Below are 21,800 nucleotides of genomic sequence, written 5' to 3'. Positions count from 1 at the left end.
GGTAATCATATAATATCTGTTCAATATCTTCATCAATGATTTAGATAATGAAATAGAGAGTACACTTATAAAGTTTGCGGATGATACAAAACTGGGAGGGGTTGCAAATGCTTTGGAGGATGGGATTAAAATTCAAAATGATCTGGACAAACTGGAGAAATGGTCTGAAGTAAATAGGATGAAATTCAATAAGTACAGATGCAAAGTACTCCACTTCGGAAAGAACAATCAGTTGCACACATACAAAATGGGAAATGACTGCCTAGGAAGGAGTACTGCAAAAAGAGATCTGGGGGTCACTGTGGATCACAAGTTAAATATGAGTCAACTGTTGAAAAAAACCCCAAACATCTTTTTTGAGATGTATTAGAAGAAGTGTTGTAGGCAAGACACAAGAAGTAATTCTTCCACTCTCCTCTGCGCTGGAGTATTGTGCCCAGTTCTGGGTGTCACATTTCAGGAAAGATATGAACAAATTGGAGAAAGTCCAGAAAAGAACAACAACAATGATTAAAGATCTAGAAAACATGACCTATGGGGGAAGATTGAAAAAATTGGGTTTGTTTAGTCTGGAAAAGAGAAGACTGAGAGGGGACATGCAGACAGTTTTAAAGTTCATGAAAGATTGTTACAAGGAGGAGGGAGGTAAATTGTTCTCGTTAGCGTCTTAGAATAGGACAAGAAGCAATGGGCTTAAATTGCAGCAAGGGAGGTTTAGATTGGACATTAGGAAAAATGTCCTAACTGGCAGGTTAGTTAAGCACTGGAATAAATTGCCTAGTGAGGTTGTGGAATCTCCGTCATTGGAGATTTTTAAGAGCAGGTTAGACAAACACCTGTCAGGGATGGTCTAGGGCAGGGATCAGCAACCTTTGGCCTGCGGCCTACCAGGGAAAGTCACTGGCCGGCCGGGATGGTTTGTTTACCTGCAGCATCTACAAGTTCACCAATCGCAGCTCCCACTGGCTGCAGTTCGCCATTCCCGGCCAATGGGGGCTACGGGAAGTGGTGGCCAGTACATCCCTTGGCCCGTGCTGTTTCCCGCAGCCCCCGTTTCCCGTTTCCCGCAGCCAGTGAGAGCTGCGATCGGCCAAACCTGCAGACACTGCAGGTAAACAAACCGTTCCGGCCTGCCAGTGGCTTTCCCTGGCGGGCCACAGGCCAAAGGTTGCCTATCCCTGGTCTAGATAATACTTAGTCCTGCTGTTAGTGCAGGGGACTGGACTTGATGACCTCTTGAGGTCCCTTGCAGTCCTAAAGTTCTATGATTCTATTATTAAAAGCATGCATGGTGCTTTACAGACAAATAAGATGCCACAACCCTGCCACAAAATGTTTATAGAGCTGTTCAGAGAAACTTCTAACCATATTCTGTTGAAATATGAAATTCCATTGAAATCAAAATACTTCAATTTGGGAAGAAGACCGAAAAAAAGATCTAACCATGTCAACAAAATGTTTCGATTTTTATATTAGTTTTCTTTAAAAAAAATTATATTATTTTATGTATTGTGATATAATAAAATATAAAAACCAACAAAACTGAAACAAAACATTTTGATTTTGTTGAAAAGAAATGTTTCAATTGATCCAAAACTTTTGGGGAACCAGGGTGGGGGGAATTTTCTTTTGCAGAGAATTTGAAAATTTTCAGTTCGGAAAATAGCCAAATTTCAAAATCTGAAAGTCCTTCATAAATGGAACTTTTATCTTCAGCACAGCTGTAGTATATACAGATTAAAGGCATTATCTTGCAAAAATGTCTGCACAGGATGAATGCTATTCTATTAACTTCAGTAGCACTTTCTGTGTGAGTAAAATACTCACCGGCATAAGTGTTTGCAGGATCAGGCCCAAAATTAGACAGATAATTATAAACGATGGCAGAGGTGGAAAGGAGACAACAAAACAAGGGGGAATGACATCTCTGTAATAAGATACATAGTGAAAGATGCTTAAGCTAGATTGAAAAAGAGCACCCTGCTATTCAAGGAGTATTTTTCACAATATGTTTCATGTGAGGCTAATACCTGGAAGCCTATTTTAATGTTGCTGTAAAATCTTTTTTTTAAAGACTCAGACAGAACGGTGCTCTTCACCAAAAGGGATGGTCTGAGCTACCCAATCAGGGGAAACTACAGTGAACCTGAAAGGCAATGCTGACCCAAACTCTTAGAATCATAGGGTCTGATGAGGATTTTAACAAGTAACAGAGTTTAGGGAAAAAAGAAAAGGAGTACTTGTGGCACCTTAGAGACTAACAAATTTATTTGAGCATAAGCTTTCGTGAGCTTCAGCTCACTTCATCGGATGCAGTGAGCTGTAGCTCACGAAAGCTTATGCTCAAATAAATTTGTTAGTCTCTAAGGTGCCACAAGTACTCCTTTTCTTTTTGCGAATACACGCTAACATGGCTGCTACTCTGAAACCAGAGTTTAGGGACAAATTCTTTGCTGAAACCAGTTGGTGCAACACCACTGAAGTCATTTGAACGGTGCTAATTTGTACCAGTAGAGCATTTGGCCCATAACACTTTTATCCATCTTCTGTATCTTAAGTATACACAGATCAAGGGTCTGATTTCAGAGATACTACATTCTCATTGGGGGGACTTTTCAAAGGTGGCCTATTGTAGGCAGAGTAAGGAAATTCAGTGCTTAGTTTTGGATACATAATGTCATGTGGAACTTTCAGACTTTGCTGTAGGCAGACTTCACAGGGGTGAGGCAGTGTGGGATAGTGGACAGAGCACTGGACGGGTACCTGGGTGCTATTTCTGGCACTGGCCTGTTGGGTGACCTTAGACAAGTCATGTTTCCCTTCTCTATGCCTCAGTGTCCCCGAAAGAGGATAATCCTACTAACCTCATTTGAAAAGTAATTTGAAAATCTAAGACTGAAATACACTATGTAAGTGCTAAGTATTATGATTATAATGCCATTTACAGATTAGCTGCTCTGTCAGCCTGGATCCATCACAAGCTTGCCATGCATCCCAATCTGGGCAACAATCAGGAGGATAATCAGCGCATATCTAACACAAAAAGAAAAGGAGTACTTGTGGCACCTTAGAGACTAACAAATTTATTAGAGCATAAGCTTTCGTGAACTACAGCTCACTTCATGAAGTGAGCTGTAGCTCACGAAAGCTTATGCTCTAATAAATTTGTTAGTCTCTAAGGTGCCACAAGTACTCCTTTTCTTTTTGCAAATACAGACTAACACGGCTGCTACTCTGAAACCTGTCAATATCTAACACAGTACATGAGGACTATGCTAGTATTCTTGGGCAGCTGCAGTCACAGCCCCTTGCATTTCAGTCATCAGTGGGAAGTACCCAACTGCAAAGAATTTGATCATGCAGCTGCTGAAATGGGTATGCCGTCTGTCTCATTTCGGTTGTGAAAACTACCTATTTCCAGATATACGAGACAGGCACAATGATAACTACGAAGAATGGAAGTCTGTGATTTGGAGGGGGCCAGGATTCTGCACGGCAAAAGGCACTTGGGGAAGACCAGGTCCACAGAGAGAGGAATTTTCAAAATGCAAATTACCTGAAAGTGCCCCTGCCTGCCTGCTGTACCCGCCAGCACCTCATTGTCATACGGAAAAGACTCATTAGCATATATATCAGGATAGTGTAAGGGAAAATCAGGGACATTTCCAGAAAGGAGCTCAACATTCCAACACACTCACACATCATGACTGAATCAGCTGAAGTATTGGGCACAGAAGGTTCTGCATGGATCCTGGAGGTGATTCTGGACATTGTAATGCCAGTGAGGATAAGAACTCCAAGAAAGATAAGAAATGAAGTTCTAGCTTAATAAGGGCAAGAATGACAGCATTTATCATGGACACTGCACACGGGGATGTATTTTATGGGTAAAGAACTCACTAGGGTTGCCCACATATATAATTTTCTGCTTCCCTTGTATAAATGCTGAAGTCTTATCCTAAACCAAGACCATGTCTATCCATGCATATGACAGGCATGTTGAAGTATTAATGGCATGATTTGCCATCAACTTCAGCCCCCAACTAAAACCTCTCCAACACATCATGAAGGATCTACAACCTATCCTGAAGGACGACCCATCACTCTCACAGATCTTGGGAGACAGGCCAGTCCTTGCTTACAGACAGCCCCCTAACCTGAAGCAAATACTCACCAGCAACCACACACCACACAACAGAACCACTAACCCAGAAACCTATCCTTGCAACAAAGCCCGTTGCCAACTGTGTCCACATATCTGTTCAGGGGACACCATCATAGGGCCTAATCACATCAGCCACACTATCAGAGGCTCGTTCACCTGTGCATCTACCAATGTGACATATGCCATCATGTGCCAGCAATGCCCCTCTGCCATGTACATTGGTCAAACTGGACAGTCTCTACGTAAAAGAATAAATGGACACAAATCAGACATCAAGAATTATAACATTCAAAAACCAGTTGGAGAACACTTCAATCTCTCCGGTCACTCGATTACAGACCTGAGAGTGGCTATTCTTCAACAAAAAAACTTCAAAACCAGACTCCAAGGACAGACTGCTGAATTGGAATTAATTTGCAAACAGGATACAATTAACTTAGGCTTGAATAGAGACTGGGAGTGGATGGGTCATTACACAAAGTAAATCTATTTCCCCATGTTATTTCCCCCCCCACACACACACTCCCCACTGTTCCTCAGACTTTCTTATCAACTGCAGGAAATGGCCCACCTTGATTATCACCACAAAAGGTTTTCTTCCTTCCCTCTCTCCCCCCACCTGCTGGTAATAGCTCATCTTAAGTGATCACTCTCCTTACAGTGTGTATGATAAAACCCATTGTTTCATGTTCTCTGTGTGTGTATATAAATATCCCCACTGTATTTTCCACTGAATGCATCCAATGAAGTGAGCTGTGGCTCATGAAAGCTTATGCTCAAATAAATTTGTTAGTCTCTAAGGTGCCACAAGTACTCCTTTTCTTTTTGCAAATACAGACTAACATGGCTGCTACTCTGAAACCTAACAGTTTAGATCATAATGTATTGTGTGTTCAAATCTACTCTAGTCTTAATGAGACTTGAGCTGAAAAATGGAGTCCTCTAAAGCAAATGAACTTTGTGCCCTCTTATCTTTTGCTGATGATTAACTGTGTACAATATCTGACTCCTTTAGATAAATATCATTTAAATTGCATGACCGGATTTTCTTCTCCAAATGTTTAGTGCTATACTGCTAGACTAAGGATTCACCTTTAAATGATAACAAACATTAAACTCTCTGTAGGCATTTTCCTGCTCTTCCTAGTGAGACAGTCATATTTTTAGTGAGCAGTTGTAATAATAGGAATCCTGAGAAACTATTGAATCACTCATGTAACAAGTTTTTTAAAATAAATCAGTGAAAACACCAGCTGTCCACAATGATTGTTCTTTTTTAAAAAAGTATATTTCAACATAGATATACTGTACCTTTGTCTTTTGTGGATTTAAACAGTCTCTTCCAAGTTTAAGCAAAACCAACAAACACAAACCCAATGCTATTTAGTGTTAAGTAGTTTTTCCCACCCCCATAGATAGCATTTAATCATTAAAAAAATAACAAAGGGAGAGAAACTGAGAAAGAAAGAGAGTGAGAAAGAGAACTTACTTGTGTCACTTCTGTGTCAGACCCTTTCTTCTCAGTGCTCAAGAGCTTTCGGGCAGGATGCCAGTGTAAGGTCACAGCAGGAGGGGCTGCCTTCTTTAAAAGGTAGAGGATACTCCGCAACATTCCTAAACTTCGGTGTTCTTTTTTACTGTGATTTCAAAACTTTTCCAAAGCCGCTGAAGCAACAGCTTTTCAAAAGCAGGCAGATTTCTTGCAGAGTCACTAATTTGGTATTCTGCCTTCTAGAGCGCTGCTGGTACCAGCCTCTCCCAGAAAAAAAACAACAACATGTTTTCTCCATTACTTTTTTTACAGAGTAAATGCTAAAGCTGGACTAAGAACCTTTACACACTGCAAATCTGAGAGCTGTTTGGTGGCCTGGGTGAAAGGAGCTTGAGGGTAAAGGCTCAGTTTCTAAACAAGTATCCACATCACTTTATAAACACTACAACTTGCATTAATTGATGCCCTTGCTGAGGGTCTCAGTGGAGAAGCTAAGGACGGAATTAGCTCTCGGGACTGAACTAACCCTTTACATCGAGAGATCGTGGTCCCTGATACATCCCCTTTGGGCCACACCCATGGCACACCCATGGCACAAAGGGGCAGTAAAGTTGCCCTAATTGGAAGCTGAAGAAAAGGGACTATGCCTGGAAAAAAGGGCATAGATGGAATATTGATATACTCAGGAAGTTACTGGCTAGCATAACAGTCCTAAGTGAGTGTTAGAGCAGCTCTGAGGCTGCTCTAACTTACTTCAGAGACCAAACTGGGGATGCAGGAAACACAAAGGTGGTCCCCCTTTGTCCTCCAATAGGCCCTGTCCTAGTTGCAGTTCAGCCAGACACAAGGATGGATCCCATTATGTGTAGCTAATATGGCTCTCTCACACACAAAACCCCACACACCTGCCCTGTTTAGAACATCAGCTCTCTAATCCAGCAGAGCTCATACATTCTTTGAACCAGCTATCAGCACTCTTCTTCTGAGTGAAAGCGTGTGCCATGCAAATGCAGATACTGAGCTGGAAGTCATTCTAGCCCTTACTGAAACTATCAGCGAAACAAAATTTTAACAAGGCATGCAACAGCCTGGTGCTTACTTTTGCCAGAAGCTAGAGAAAATTGAACCACAAAAATGTATTTTAATTCCAATATAGAAACCATGATTTTTAAATATGCTGTAAATGTAGAATAAAAGGAGTTTTCCCATCCCATAACTTCTATATCCCTTCTAAAACACGGCAGCTGGGACAGTGTGCTTTGTAGCAGGGGTAGACAGACGTGCTAGTTGGGCTTGAGCTAGCCTAGCACACCAACAATATCAGCATACCTGTGAGTAGCACAGGTGGCAACTTGGGTTAGCCACCGAGTATGTAGCCAAGGGGTCCGGGCGGGCACATTTTCGGGCAGCTAGCCCGAGCTGCTGCCTGTGCTACCCCAAGTTAATCTGCTGTTTTTAGCGGGCGAGCTCCACTCAAACTAGCACATCTGTCTACCTGTGCAGGGAAGCGCATTCCCAGTTGTAGTGCAGACATCTCCTCAGACACTTCGAACGCTAAGCGTAATCAGCCTTCTTCACACACATTGGACATCACCAGCTGAGAGGTTTGCTAGTGGTTAATTTGACTCAGTGATGTATTAAATAGTTTATTTTTTAATCCTGAAATATAAACATAATTGTAACCTAAAAGGCATTTTAAGCATCTCAATACCCCTCTTATCAGAATCTTCATAGGTAAGTGCAAATAATCTATTCAGTCGTGTTCACAGCTGTAACTGCGTTTTGGTTGGTAATAGCCTACATATTATAAATCGTGGTTTTACTTAAGATATTTGATTATTTGCTTTGCTTGATAGGGTATCATTGTTTTTTTTTTTCCCTCTAAAAGATCTGCTCTAGGAATTACTTTGGGGAAGTGCTCTGGCCTGTGTTATACAGACTAGATGTTCACAATGCTCCCTTCTAGCCTTGGATTCGATGAATTGAGTGAATTGGTCATTTCTACTCTGTGATTTAACTTACACTGGGTTCCATTTTTGCCACTGTATAAGAAGATATGCAAAACTTGTAAATTGCACTCAGACTCCTTTTAATTACCATGTCACTGTTAGTCTTTTAATAATAGGCCCAGCAGATGGGCAGGCCAAGTCCCCCTGGACACCCATCTTATATGGAGAAATAAATATTGTAGTTTGACAGCTATTCCTAGCTCCCTTGAAGAGCAGGTGGGCTCTGTTTCTGCAGCAAAAAATTATTCACCCTGAGGATTATTCCCCACACAACATTTATATCGAAAAGGACATTTAATTTAAATGGACCCATTAATGTGGCTATCACAAGAAAAGTTGGTTTGTTGCCTTAGTCTTAATTCAACAAGGTACTTAAAGCACATGTATCATTTTAAGGATTTGTGTAGTCCCATTGAAGTCAGTGGGATTTCTCACGTCCTTAAAGATACACACACACACTGAAGTATCTTGAATGAAGGCCTTAATTTCTCCAACTGAATTATTTCGTAGAAGTTGACCTGCTGCTCACACAAACAAGAAAAGGTTATACCCATACAAACAAGCAAAACATTATGGGGGACACTTTCAAAGGCAGAAAGGGGAGTTAGTTAGATGCCTAATTGCCCTTAAAATGCTTTGGGAGTTGGGTGTCTAATTCCTATTTGTGTCATAGAATATCTCCCTCTATGGCTACACTATGAGCTAGGAGTGCAATTTCCTTTCTCGTGCGTACATAGTCATGCTAGCTCTCATCATACTGGAGTGAGGATAAATAGTAGAGTAGCTACAACGAGAGACTGCTGAATTGGAATTAATTTGGAAACTGGATACAATTAACTTAGGCTTGAATAGAGACTGGGAATGGATGAGTCATTACACAAAGTAAAACTATTTCCCCATGGTATTTCTCCCTCCCACCCCACCCCCCCACTGTTCCTCTGATATTCTTGTTAACTGCTGGAATTAGCCTACCTTGCTTGTCACCATGAAAGGTTTTCCTCCTTTCCCCCCCCTGCTGCTGGTGATGGCTTATCTTAAGTGATCACTCTCCTTACAGTGTGTATGATAAACCCATTGTTTCATGTTCTCTGTGTCTGTGTATATAAATCTCTCCTCTGTTTTTTCCACCAAATGCATCCGATGAAGTGAGCTGTAGCTCACGAAAGCTTATGCTCTAATAAATTTGTTAGTCTCTAAGGTGCCACAAGTACTCCTTTTCTTTTTACAACAGCATGGGTAGCACTAGCGGAGTCACAGCTGAGCCCTGGCAAGTACAAACCCACCTGAAACGGGTGGGTATATGCTCAAAAAAAGAAAAGAAAGGGAAAAAAAAAGATGGAGAAAAGTTTCTTCTTGCCACCGAGGGCAGGACAAGAGGCAATAGGTTCAAACTACAGCATGGCAGATTTAGATTAAATCTCAGGAAAAACTTCCTAACGATAAGAACAGTAGGACAATGGATCAGACTGCCTAGGGAGATTCACTGGAAGTTTTCAAAAAGAGACTGGATAGCTATTTGTCTTGGATGGTTTAGATACATCAATCCTGCATCTTGGGAGGGGGTTAGAGTAGACGACCCTTGCCATCCCTTCTGACCCTGTGATTCTGTTATTTTAACACACCTCAGCCATGCCACTGCTACTTGTGCTGCCCTGGCTACACTGCTATTCATACTCAGGCTAGCTGGATGAGAGCTAGCACAAGTAAGGTACACAAGCAGGTGAATCACCCCCCTAGCTTGTAGTGTAGATGTAGCCTATATGTACATAAAAGTCATATTAAACAATAGTAACCTACACTGAGGTGAGAATGTAACAAAAATTACAGCCCATTTTACTGAAGTACGTTTCTAAAAAAATACACTATGAACTGCCCTAAAATCTGATGTAAAATAACTCAGCTTTGGCTGTATCTGAGGTGATACTTTCTTTGGGCCTGATTTTCTTTTGACCTGATTTTCTGCTAGGTGTGCAGGTAAAGTGTCACTAAACCTGAATGGTAGTGCTTTATACCCACTGGTGAAAATGACTGCCCAAGGTACAGGGCAAGAAGGAACAACGCTCTTCATTCTTGTATGCTCAGCCAGATTTCACAATATTAATGTGGTAAACAAACCTCCACGTTTCCCTAGTTTCCTCTATACACAGAAGCTTGCTTAGAAATTGGACCGGGTGTGAATAACCAGAGAACATCCTATCAAATAAATATGTTTTTAACGGACTTAAAACTGCCAAGGTGCTATTTTTCTGAAGGAGCATTTCCTCATTACTGAAGGAGCCTGTGGCTGAGCTGAACGATGATAAGATACTGAGTGTATTAGCCAGATGACCCATTCTTCATGTCTTGAGTGTTCCTTAGCTGATCCCACTTTAAGTGAAAGTTCTGGTTCTATAGATGTGTTGGCTTCAGGTAGAATGCCAGAGCGGGAGTGGCTGCTGGTTCCTAATCTCACCTCGATGGGGCTGTATTCTAAAACCATGTGAACAAGTTGTCTGCTAGTGTATACTGGTGCAGCTCCCCTAGACTCATGTAAAATGGTCCCTGGTTATACTGGGATTACTGATGTGAGTCTCAGTGGAGTGGAACCAGTTTTAACTAGCAGAGAATTTAGCCCTTAAAAAGACAAAATTAACAGGTCGCATTTCTTAAGCAATGATCAAACACTTTTGATTTCACTCTGGGTGAGAAGAATAGTAAAGAATGAGGAACTCAAAGTCCTTATGTTCCCCTGCTTTGTGAAAATACAGGCAAAGGGTACAAAGTAGCTCTTGAAAAGCATTGGTTTGTCAGAGAGCCTCAATTACAGCTTTTCTTGTGGTTTTCTCCTATTGTGCAGAAGGTGGGAAAGTAGGGGACAAAAGTATTAAATGCAAAACCAGTGAGAGAGAGAAAATCTGCTTTCAAAGACATGCAGAATAAAACAAATGCAGATCTTTTCAGTGTTTTGCAGAAGTATTTAGTCTGAATCTGCTTTCAAAGAAAAATGAATGATAAGGAGTTTCTCATACTTTATGTATTATAACATTTAAGAAGATAGTGAAGACAGGACACCAAGTAAAAGACAGAAATATGAAAAAGGACTGAATGAATACACTGGTTATAGTCCAAAGACATCAGCTCCACCTGAAATATTCTGGGGGAGGGAGGAGCTTTCTGTGTGGTTATGAATTAGTTCCCGTAGATACTTCAACCTGCAATACTGCAGAAAACTTAAAACACACATACACAGAGTACAAAATGCAATGTGCTAGCCATTTTCAGAGCTCCTGTTGCTATTATTTCAGCTAACCATGTTTAAACCTAAGAGTTCTTTCTCATGTACCAGACTCTCCATCTCTCTAATCCTTTAGTAAAGTTATAATCTTTGGTAATGGTATCACAGTCTGTTGCCATGGAAATGTCTGATGTCACAAATTCAGTAGTAGGATATCACTGAATAAGAAGAGAAGATGGGCTGGAAAGAAGTAAGCCCTTCTCTAAATACAAATATCTGCACTGATGAGTATGGACAAGCGTGAGATGGACCCAAATATCTCTGAATAGGGAAAGCTCATACTCACGTTCACCCTTCACTGCTCAAGCCATTTCCGACTAGCAAATATGGCAAGAAAAGGTAGTCTAATTCAGTGGTTCTCAACCTGTGGTCTACGGACCCCTAGAGGTCCGCAGACTATGTCTAAGGGGTTGTGAAAGACTTAGATGAAAACTGACCATGCAGAATTCAACTATCTATACAGACAATAGATTTCCAAAGGGTCTGCACATTCATTCAAAAGTTTTTAGAGGGTCCACAAATGAAAAAAAAGGTGAGAACCCCTGCTCTAATTCACCTGAGACTTTTCTCCAGTGTAACAACCCCTTCCAATTAGACCTTCCATTTTTCCTAGTTTCTGGAGAATGGTTTTATGAGGCCAATCTTTTATATGGCAACCAATAAAAATAATTGTAAAAAAGGGAAAGAAATTTGGGGCTAACAATCCTATTGAACTCAGCGTGGGTTTTGCCACTGCCTGCAACTGGCCCTTAGTAGGCCCTATAATAAATAACAAATAAATAAAATACCTAAGTCTAATATAGTTCTTAATGGGCGTATCCAGACAAATAACTGCTCATCAGTGGGGGGTACAGGTTTTATAATATAAGGTAGCAGGAGCAAGATGCCGAATTCCCTGTGAGCCAGATTATTTAGGAGGTGTTTTGAGAATGATGATACAATGTGACATGGCAAACTATGTCAAATAAAATAATGAAGCACAGATCGTGCTCTATTGGGCGCTCTTAGCAATTTTTGATTTTTTCTGTGGAACCCCAGGATTTTTATTTAATTTATTGAGTAAAGTTTCTACAGGTTGTTTTTCCATTCCAAAGAACCTTCATGTTGCAGCTAGCAGTTACTGTTGCCTATTTGTCCAGCCTTCCAGAAAACTGCCCCAAAACAATAGTAACAGAAAAGTACAGTATGAACTGTACTGCTTTGCTTCACCATTCATCTCTGTGAGATGTCTAGCTTCAAAGTCTGTTTGGAGCCAGTTAAATGGTAACGCTGTTAAACAGGCCAGTCGTTAAAAATGCACACAATTGGGATCAAGACATTTTACATAAAACATAGTCTTTGAGCTCAATCTCTTCCCCTTCCCCACACCCACAATGGGCTTTTGGCCCACTGTTCTCCAAATGAGGACTTTCCTGTCACACTGCCCAACCTTGAAGAATTAAATAACTCCCCACCCACACTACATACCTTTCTGCCCTGCATCACTGGCATTTTCCCTTTGTATTTCCTAAACACCCCTCTTTGGAGGTAATAATTGTGATACATGACCTCCAGCTTGGAGAATAGGCACTTTTGCCTATTTAGGCACTTAAATACATTTGAGGATCTGGGCCTTGGCTCCCCTAGGCACTAATAAAAGCCCTTTACACATGTGATCTAGCATGGGGAGTTGTAAATTGTCAAGGACTATAGCATATTTGGCATATAATTTTGTCATGCCTGCTACCAAATTGAATAAGTTCATAGCTAAAATTTTCAAACACTCCTAACTGACATAGGAGTTGAGATTCCATGTTCAAGAGTGACGTAGGCACATAGGAAACCAAGTTATGCCATTGAAAGCCGACAGGACTTAGGCTCCTAAATGCCTAGGGCATTTTTTGAAAATGGGACTACCATGCTTTTGAAAATATTACCCTGTATCTAAACCTGACTCTTCCACCATGATGCAGAATCATTTGGATTGTTCCTTAAGGCTGGGACTTAAGCACCCAAAATCCACTGAATTTCAATAGTTCACTACCTCACTGCCTTAGACTCTTATGAAAATCCCAGCCAAGGTGTTTGGGTACACTTTATGAGGAGGCATTATTAATGGAGCCAGAAACTGGAAATACATTAGAATAAACGCCAGAATGAATCTCTGTGTTATTGGAAGGCTGGATATATCACAAGGTCATCCCAGTGAACACCTATAAACTCAAATGAAAATCTGATTCACCTGGCTTTACAGTTGGAGAAATACAAGAAATAGTTTCAATAATTTTTTTAATCTCCAAAAACAATACTAAGAAAAAAAGTTATCTGTAACAGACATGGGACATACAGACATATGAGGGTGTGACATGTTATTAAGGTTTTATTAGCAGTCATTTGGTGCCTTTAAAATAACCAGAAAGCTCAGGGTATGTGTGGGCAGCCTACTTAGAACTAATGTTCTAAGTGCATTAAGTGCATTAACTTGGCGGAGTGCTTTCACAGTACTGAGGCTAGCGTCGACTTCCGGAGTGTTGCACTGTGGGTAGCTATCCCACAGTTCCCGCAGTCTCCGCTGCCCATTGGAATTCTGGGTTGAGATCCCAATGCCTGATGGGGCAAAAAACATTGTCGTGGGTGGTTCTGGGTACATGTCATCAGGCCCTCCCTCCCTCCCTCCTCCCTCTGTGAAAGCAACGGCAGACAATTGTTTCACGCCTTTTTTCCTGAGTTACCTGTGCAGACGCCATAGCACGGCAAGCATGGAGCCCTCTCAGCTCACTGTCACTGTATGTCTCCTGGGTGCTGTCAGACTCGGTACAGCATTGCTACACAGCAGCAGCAACCCACTACCTTGTGGCAGCAGATGATGTAATAGGCCTGAAAACCATCCTCATCATGTCTGAGGTGCTCCTGGCCGCCTCGGTAAGGTCGATCAGGTGCGCCTGGGCAGATATGGGCACAGGTACTAAATTAGGAGTGACTTGACCAGGTCATTCTCTTTAGTCCTGCAGGCAGTCCTATTGTACCATCTTCTGCCGAGCAGAAGGAGATGTGGATGGCTTGCAGTCCTACTACAAAAAGAAAAGGAGTACTTGTGGCACCTTAGAGACTAACAAATTTATTTGAGCATAAGCTTTCGTGAGCTACAGCTCACTTCATCAGATGCATTCAGTAGAGATACAGTGGGGAGATTTATATACATAGAGAACATGAAACAATGAGTGTTACCATACACACTGTAACGAGAGTGATCACTTAAGGTGAGCTCTTACCAGCAGGAGAGCGGGGGGGGAGGGGAGAAAAACCTTTTGTAGTGATAATCAAGGTGGGCTATTTCCAGCAGTTGACAAGAACACCTGAGGAATGCGGGGGGGGGGTGGAGGGAGTTTTACTTTGTGTAATGACCCATCCATTCCCAGTCTCTATTCAAGCCTAAATTAATTGTATCCAGTTTACAAATTAATTCCAATTCAGCAGTCTCTCGTTGGAGGCGGTTTTTTGTTGAAGAATTGCAACTTTTAGGTCTGTAATCAATTGACCAAAGAGATTGAAGTGTTCTCCAAATGGTTTTTGAATGTTATGCTCAAATACATTTGTTAGTTTCTAAGGTGCCACAAGTACTCCTTTTCTTTTTGCGAATACAGACTAACATGGCTGCTACTTTGAAACCAGTCCTACTGCACCATATGCTGCCAGCCAAAGATGTAAAAGATAAATGGAATGGATTAAAACAAGAAATAGACCAGATTTCTTTTGTATTCATTTGCTCCCCTCTCCCTCCCTCCCTCCGTGAAATCAATGGCCGACAATCGTTTTAGTGAGGTCTGTCAGGGGCACCTTGAAAATTTTAATGGAGATTCAGTCCTGCCTGAAATGCCAGAGGGAGGGGTAGCTTAGTGGATTGAGCATTAGCCTGCTAAACCTAGGGTTCTGAGTTCAATCCTTGAGGGGGCCATTCTGTGTGGCAGTTGTTTTTGTTTCTCTTTGATGTAAAGCCACCCCCTTTGTTGATTTTAATTCCCTGTAAACCAACCAATATCTGTAAGCCATGTCATCAGTTGCCCCTCCCTCCCTCTGAGCAACGGCAGACAATCGTTCCTTTTTTCTGTGCAGACGCCATACCACAGCAAGCATGGAGCCCGCTCAGATCACTTTGGCAATTAGGAGCACATTAAATACCACGCACATTATCCAGCAGTATATGCAGCACCAGAACCTAGCAAACCAAAACAGGGCAAGTAGGTGACATCAACATGGTGACGGGAGTGATGAGGACACGGACACAGACTTCTCTCAAAGCACAGGCCCTGGCAATGCGGGCATCATGGTGCTAATGGGGCAGGTTCATGCAGTGGAACGCCGGTTCTGGGCCCGGGAAACAAGCACAGACTGGTGGGACCACATAGTGTTGCAGGTCTGGGACGTTTCCCAGTGGCTGTGAAACTTTTTCATGTGTAAGGGCACTTTCATGGAACTTTGTGACTTGCTTTCCCCTGCCCTGAACAGCATGAATACCAAGATGAGAGCAGCCCTCACAATTGAGAAGTGAGTGGCAATAGCCCTGTGGAAGCTTGCAACACCAGACAGCTACCGGTCAGTCGGGAATCAATTTAGAGTGGGCAAATCTACTGTGGGGGGTGCTGTGATGCAAGTAGCCAACACAATCAAAAATCTGCTGATATCAAGGGTAGTGACCCTGGGAAATGTGCAGGTCATAGTGGATAGCTTTGCTGCAATGGGATTCCCTAAATGTGGTGGGGCCATAGACGGAACCCATATCCCTATCTTGGCACCGGAGCACCAAGCCGGCGAGTTCATAAACCGCAAGGGATACTTTTCAATAGTGCTGCAAGCACTGGTGGATCACAAGGGACATTTCACCAACATCGTGGGATGGCTTGAAAAGGTAAATGAAGCTCGCATCTTCAGGAACTCTGGTCTGTTTCAAAAGCTGCAGGAAGAGACTTTATTCCCAGATCAGAAAATAACCATTGGGGATGTTGAAATGCCTATAGTTATCCCTGGGGACCAAGCCTACCCCTCAATGCCATGGCTCATGAAGCCGTACGCAGGCAGCCTGGACAGTAGTCAGGAGCTGTTCAACTACAGGCTGAGCAAGTGCAGAATGGTGGTAGAATGTGCATTTGGACATTTAAAAGCACGCTGGTGCAGTTTACTGACTCGGTTAGACCTCAGCGAAACCAATATTCCCACTGTTATTACTGCTAGCTGTGCGCTCCACAATATCTGTCAGAGTAAGGGGGAGATGCTTATGGCAGGGTGGGAGGTTGAGGCAAATCGCCTGGCCACTGGTTACACGCAGCCAGACACCATGGCGGTTAGAAGAGCACAGGAGGGCACGGTGCACATCAGAGAAGCTTTGAAAACCAGTTTCATGACTGGCCAGGCTACCGTGTGAAAGTTCTGTTTGTTTCTCCTTGATGAAACCCCCCCATCCCTTGGTTTACTCTACCTCCCTGTAAGCTAACCACCCTCCTCTCCTCCCTTCGATCACCGCTTGCAGAGGCAATAAAGTCATTGTTGCTTCACATTCATGCATTCTTTATTAATTTCTCAGACAAATAGGAGGATAACTGCCAAGGTAGCCCAGGAGGTGTGGTGGAGGAGAGAAGAACCGGGAGGGGTGGTGGAGGAAGGAAGGACAAGGCCACACAGCACTTTAAAAGTTTAAAAGTTTAAAAGTTTAAAACTTATTGAATGCCACCTTCTGTTGCTTGGGCAATCCTCTGGGGTGGAGTGGCTGGGTGGCCGGAGGCGCCCCCACCACGTTCTTGGGCATCTGGGTGAGGAGGCTATGGAACTTGGGGAGGAGGGTGGTTGGTTACACAGGGGCTGTAGCGGCGGTCTGTGCTCCAGCTGCCTTTCCTGCAGCTCAGCGATATGCTGGAGCATATTAGTTTGGTCCTCCAGCAATCTCAGCATTGAATCCTGCCTCCTCTCATCATGCTGCTGCCACCTTTCAGTTTCAGCCCTCTCTTCAGCCCACCACCTCTCCTCCCGGTCATTTTGTGCTTTCCTGCACTCTGACATTGTCTGTCTCCACGCATTCATCTGTGCTCTGTCAGTGTGGGAGGACAGCATGAGCTCAGAGAACATTTCATCACGAGTGCGTTTTTTTCACCTTCTAATCTTCACTAGCCTCTGGGAAGGAGAAGATCCTGTGATCCTTGAAACACATGCAGCTGGTGGAGAAAAAAAAAGGACAGTGGTATTTAAAAAGATACATTTTATAGAACAATGGGTACACTCTTTCACGGTAAACCTTGCTGTTAACATTACAAACATAGCACATGTGCTTTCGTTCCAAGGTCATATTTTGCCTCCCCCCACCACGTGGCTAGCTCTCCCCTCTCCCTGCTCCCCATGGCTAACAGCGGGGAAATTTCTGTTCAGCCACAGGCAAACAGCCCAGCAGGAACGGGCATCTCTGAATGTCCCCTTAAGAAAAGCACCCTATTTCAACCAGGTGATCATGAATGATGTCACTCTCCTGAGGATAACACAGAGAGATAAAGAACGGATGTTGTTTGAATGCCAGCAAACATACACTGCAATGCTTTGCTCTACAATGATTCCCGAGTACGTGCTACTGGCCTGGAGTGGTAAAGTGTCCTACCATGGTGGACGGAATAAGGCTGCCCTCCCCAGAAACCTTTTGCAAAGGCTTTGGGAGTATATCCAGGAGAGCCACGAATGCCATGGCAAATTAATCATTAAACATGCTGGCTTTTAAACCTTGTATAGTATTTTAGAAGGTACACTCACCAGAGGTCCCTTCTCCGCCGGGTGGGTTCGGGGGGTACTGGCTCCAGGTCCAGGGTGAGAAACAGTTCCTGGCTGTCGGGAAAACTGGTTTCTCCGCTTGTTTGCTGTGAGCTATCTACAACCTCCTCATCATCATCTTCCTCGCCCCCAAAACCTGCTTCCATGTTGCCTCCATCTCCATTGAAGGAGTCAAACAACACAGCTGGGGTAGTGGTGGCTGAACCCCCTAAAATAGCATGCAGCTTATCATAGAAGTGGCATGTTTGGGGCTCTGACCCAGAGCTGCCGTTTGCCTCTCTGGTTTTCTGGTAGGCTTGCCTCAGCTCCTTAAGTTTCATCCGGCATTGCTTCGGGTCCCTGTTATGGCCTCTGTCCTTCATGTCCTGGGAGATTTTCACAAATGTTTTGGCATTTCAAAAACTGGAACGGAGTTCTGATAGCACGGATTCCTCTCCCCATACAGTGATCAGATCCTGTACCTCCCATTCGGTCCATGCTGGAGCTCATTTGCGATTCTGGGACTCCATCATGGTCACCTCTGCTGATGAGCTCTGCACTCACCTGCAGCTTGCCACGCTGGCCAAACAGGAAAATGAAATTCAAAAGTTCGTGGGACTTTTCCTGTCTACCTCGCCAGTGCATCTAAGTTGAGAGTGCTGTCCAGAGTGGTCACAATGGAGCATTCTGGGATAGCTCCCGGAGGCCAATACGTCTAATTGTGTCCACAGTACCCCAAATTCAACCCAGCAAGGCCGATTTCAGCGCTAATCCCCTTGTCAGGGATGGAGTAAGGAAATAGATTTTAAGAGCCCTTTAAGTCGAAAAAAGGGCTTCGTCGTGTGGATGGGTGCAGGGTTAAATCGATTTAACGCTGCTAAATTCAACCTCAACTCCTAGTGTAGACCAGGGCTTAGTCTAACTGGGGAAAGGCCCTCAGCCAACACACTATGGTCTCTGGCACAAGATGACTATATCGGTGCAAGTAATTTTCATATTTTTATGGCAAGATATCAAAGGGCTGTAATAGATACTGGTTATAATGAGGAGTGAGACTGGCCAGTATGCGTCTCCACAAGGGACTACTGCTATTGGTGGGAGTGTGTTTCATGTCTATACCAGAAGTTTACTTGCCTTAAGTCTGGCAGTCACTGGCCAATAGGATTTCTGGCACCTAGCATCTGAACTGACCTCTAAAGGGTCAGGGGGAGCAGCGGTCAGAGCAAAGAGTCAGACAAAAAGCAGTGACCTGCACAGGCAATGAAGCCCAATATCCTAAAAGACAGCAACTTCACTGGTTTGGACACATGCAGAGGATGAATGGAGGGGACCTGGTGAAGATAGCAGGGGAGGAAAGGGAGATAAGAAAGAGACCCCGAGGAAAGCTGAGCAAGTGTTGGGTGGATTGCATCAAAGAAGATGGTAAACAGCTGGTCCTTAGTGCCACTTCAGACAGAGGTAGATGGCTGTTACTTGCACAATAACTCAATCCTGGTTGATGGGATAAGGAGATGAAGCAGCAGCAGCTATATCATTGAATACTTCAGTGGATGTTGAGTCAGCCATATGCTATCAGGGTTGGTGTCACATCCCTTCCAGACCAGGGACAATGGAAAGTCAATAACATGAATACTTCCCATTCAAATGAGAGCACCTTAAAACAATGTGATGGCTGAAGTCTACATGACTTGTCTACAGGGAGAGGGGAGAGGAGCAGCAGAATTTCCGTAGAGGGAGAACAAAGAGACTGAGGTGTTGGTACAGCCTTTTAAAAATACAGAGGGACTCAAAGAGAGACAGAGAGGAACAAAGGGACAGGCTTTAGGAGGGGGAGGGGACCTGTTGACTGTGGGATCAGCCAAAGCTGAAGAAAACGGATTGCAGAGGTCAGAGAGACTCCATGATTTGAAGGAGACACCATGAACTGCAGGATTATGGCCCAGCAGAGGGGACCTCCTGGACCCTGAAAGGACACCGACCCACATCCCAAAGAAATCTCAAGAATGGTGAGGAAATAAGACAGGGATTCATGTGCAAGTGTGTCTTATTTTCCTAAATCTATGGATCTTTTGTGCCGTCTAAAGAAAAAAGTCATTGTGTTAGAAATCCTTCTGTAACCTCTGTGCCTATTTGCACTGTGTCCCTGAAGAGGTAAACTGTAAACTGCCCGCAAGATTGGAGCTCTGGGAATGGTGTGCTTAAACTACTCAGAGAGCTGGCACTAGTCTCAAGACCTAAGCAGTTGGCTACAAAGTCCCAGCTCTCAGAAAGGACTGCTAAATGCAGAATCTGTACTCTGAGTGTTTGCCTAGAGAACCAAAGCCAGAGGCATTGCTTGGACTCTGCTTGGACTCAGCAAGCCAGAAGTACACAGATCCAGTGCTGGCATCCAAAAACAGCAAGCTGTGAGTGTCCAGCAAGGGGAGCTTGACCATGGCTGGGACACCTCACAACAGGGAAAATAAGTATTACCTACAACTTGGGAAATTGAGGCACAGAGAGTTAAATGACTTGACTAAAGTCACAAAGCAAGTGTGTGACAGAACTGGATATAGAATTCCAGGACAGATCCTGGCTCTATTGAACTCCATGGCAAAAGTCCCACTGACTTCAGTGGAGCCAGGATTTAACCTCAGCTGTTTTTGGTTCACAGTACTATCCTCAGATCACTAGCCTCTGACATTTCCTATATAATTATAATATTGAGAGTTTCAGTTCTTTTATACCATTCACACACCTTTTTCCCGTCTGTCTTCTATTAGATTTTTTTAAGAAGGAAACTGAGAACCAGCTATGTGTAATTATTAGGGTTGTCAATTAATCGCAGTTAACTCATGTGATTAACTCAAAAAAATTAATCACACTTATAACAATAGAATACCAACTGAAATGTATTAAATGTTTTGGACGTTTTTCTACAGTTTCAATATTGATTTCAATTACAACACAGAATGCATCCGATGAAGTGAGCTGTAGCTCACGAAAGCTTATGCTCAAACAAATTGTTAGTCTCTAAGGTGCCACAAGTCCTCCTTTTCTTTTTACAGAATACAAAGTGCACAGTGCTCACTTTATATTATTATTTTTATTACAAATATATGCACTGTAAAAACGAAAAACAAAAGAAATAGTATTTTTCAATTCACCTCATACAAGTACTGTAGTGCAGTCTCTTTATCGTGAAAGCGTATCTTACAAATCCAGATTATTTTTGGTTACATAGCTGCACTCAAAAACAAAACAAAATTTTAGAGCCTACAAGTCCACTCAGTCCTACTACTTATTCTGCCAACCACTAAGACAAAAAAGTGTGTTACATTGATGGAAGATACTGCTCTCTGCTTCTTATTTACAATGTCACCTGAAAGTGAGAACAGGTGTTTGCATGGCACTTTTGTAGCAGGCATTGCAAGGTATTTACATGCAAATAAGCTAAACGTTCATATGCCCCTTCATGCTTTGACCACCATTCCAGAGGACATGCTTCCATGTGGATGATGCTTGTTAAAAAATAATGTGTCCATTAAATTTGTGACTGAACTCCTTGGAGGGAGAATTGTATGTCTCCTGCTCTGTTTTTTACCCACATTCTGCATATATTTCATGTTATAGCCATCTCGGATGATGACCCAGCACATGTTCATTTTAAGAACATTTTCACAGCAGATTTGACAAAACGCAAAGAAGATACCGATGTGAGATTTCTAAAAATAGCTACAGCACTTGACCCAAGGTTTAAGAATCTGAAGTGCCATCCAAAATCTGAGAGGGATGAGGTGTGGAGCATGCTTTTAGAAGTCTTGAAAAAGCAACACTCGGATGTGGAAACTACAGAACCCAAACCACCAAAAAAGAAAATCAACCTTCTGCTCATGGCATCTGACTCAGATGATGAAAATGAACATGCATCAGTCTGCTCTGCTTTGGATCATTATCGAGCAGAACCCATCATCAGCATGGGTGCATATATTCATATATTCTGGTAGTTGAAGCATGAAGGGACATATGAATCTTTAGCACACCTGGCACATAAATATCTTGCAACGCCAGCTACAACAGCCATGCAAATGCCTGTTCTCACTTTCAGGTGATATTGTA

General features: G+C 42.9%; 1 protein-coding gene across 1 annotated transcript in view; it reads right to left on the bottom strand.

Moving 5' to 3' along the window:
• The window catches only part of LOC119849945 (solute carrier organic anion transporter family member 1C1-like), a 37,453-nt gene extending 31,562 nt beyond the window's left edge, over positions 1-5,891 (bottom strand). Inside the window, exon 1 of the mRNA XM_043516701.1 lies at positions 5,655-5,891. The gene's annotated coding sequence lies outside the window, so the exon portion shown is untranslated. The remainder of the gene's footprint in view (positions 1-5,654) is intronic.
• Between the last annotated feature and the right edge of the window lie 15,909 nt (positions 5,892-21,800).

This window comes from Dermochelys coriacea, chromosome 1 (genome assembly GCF_009764565.3).
Source record: "Dermochelys coriacea isolate rDerCor1 chromosome 1, rDerCor1.pri.v4, whole genome shotgun sequence".
Classification (NCBI taxonomy): Eukaryota; Metazoa; Chordata; order Testudines; family Dermochelyidae; genus Dermochelys; species Dermochelys coriacea.
Note: the sequence above shows the minus strand (reverse complement) of the source record. Positions and strands in the feature narration are given on the sequence as shown.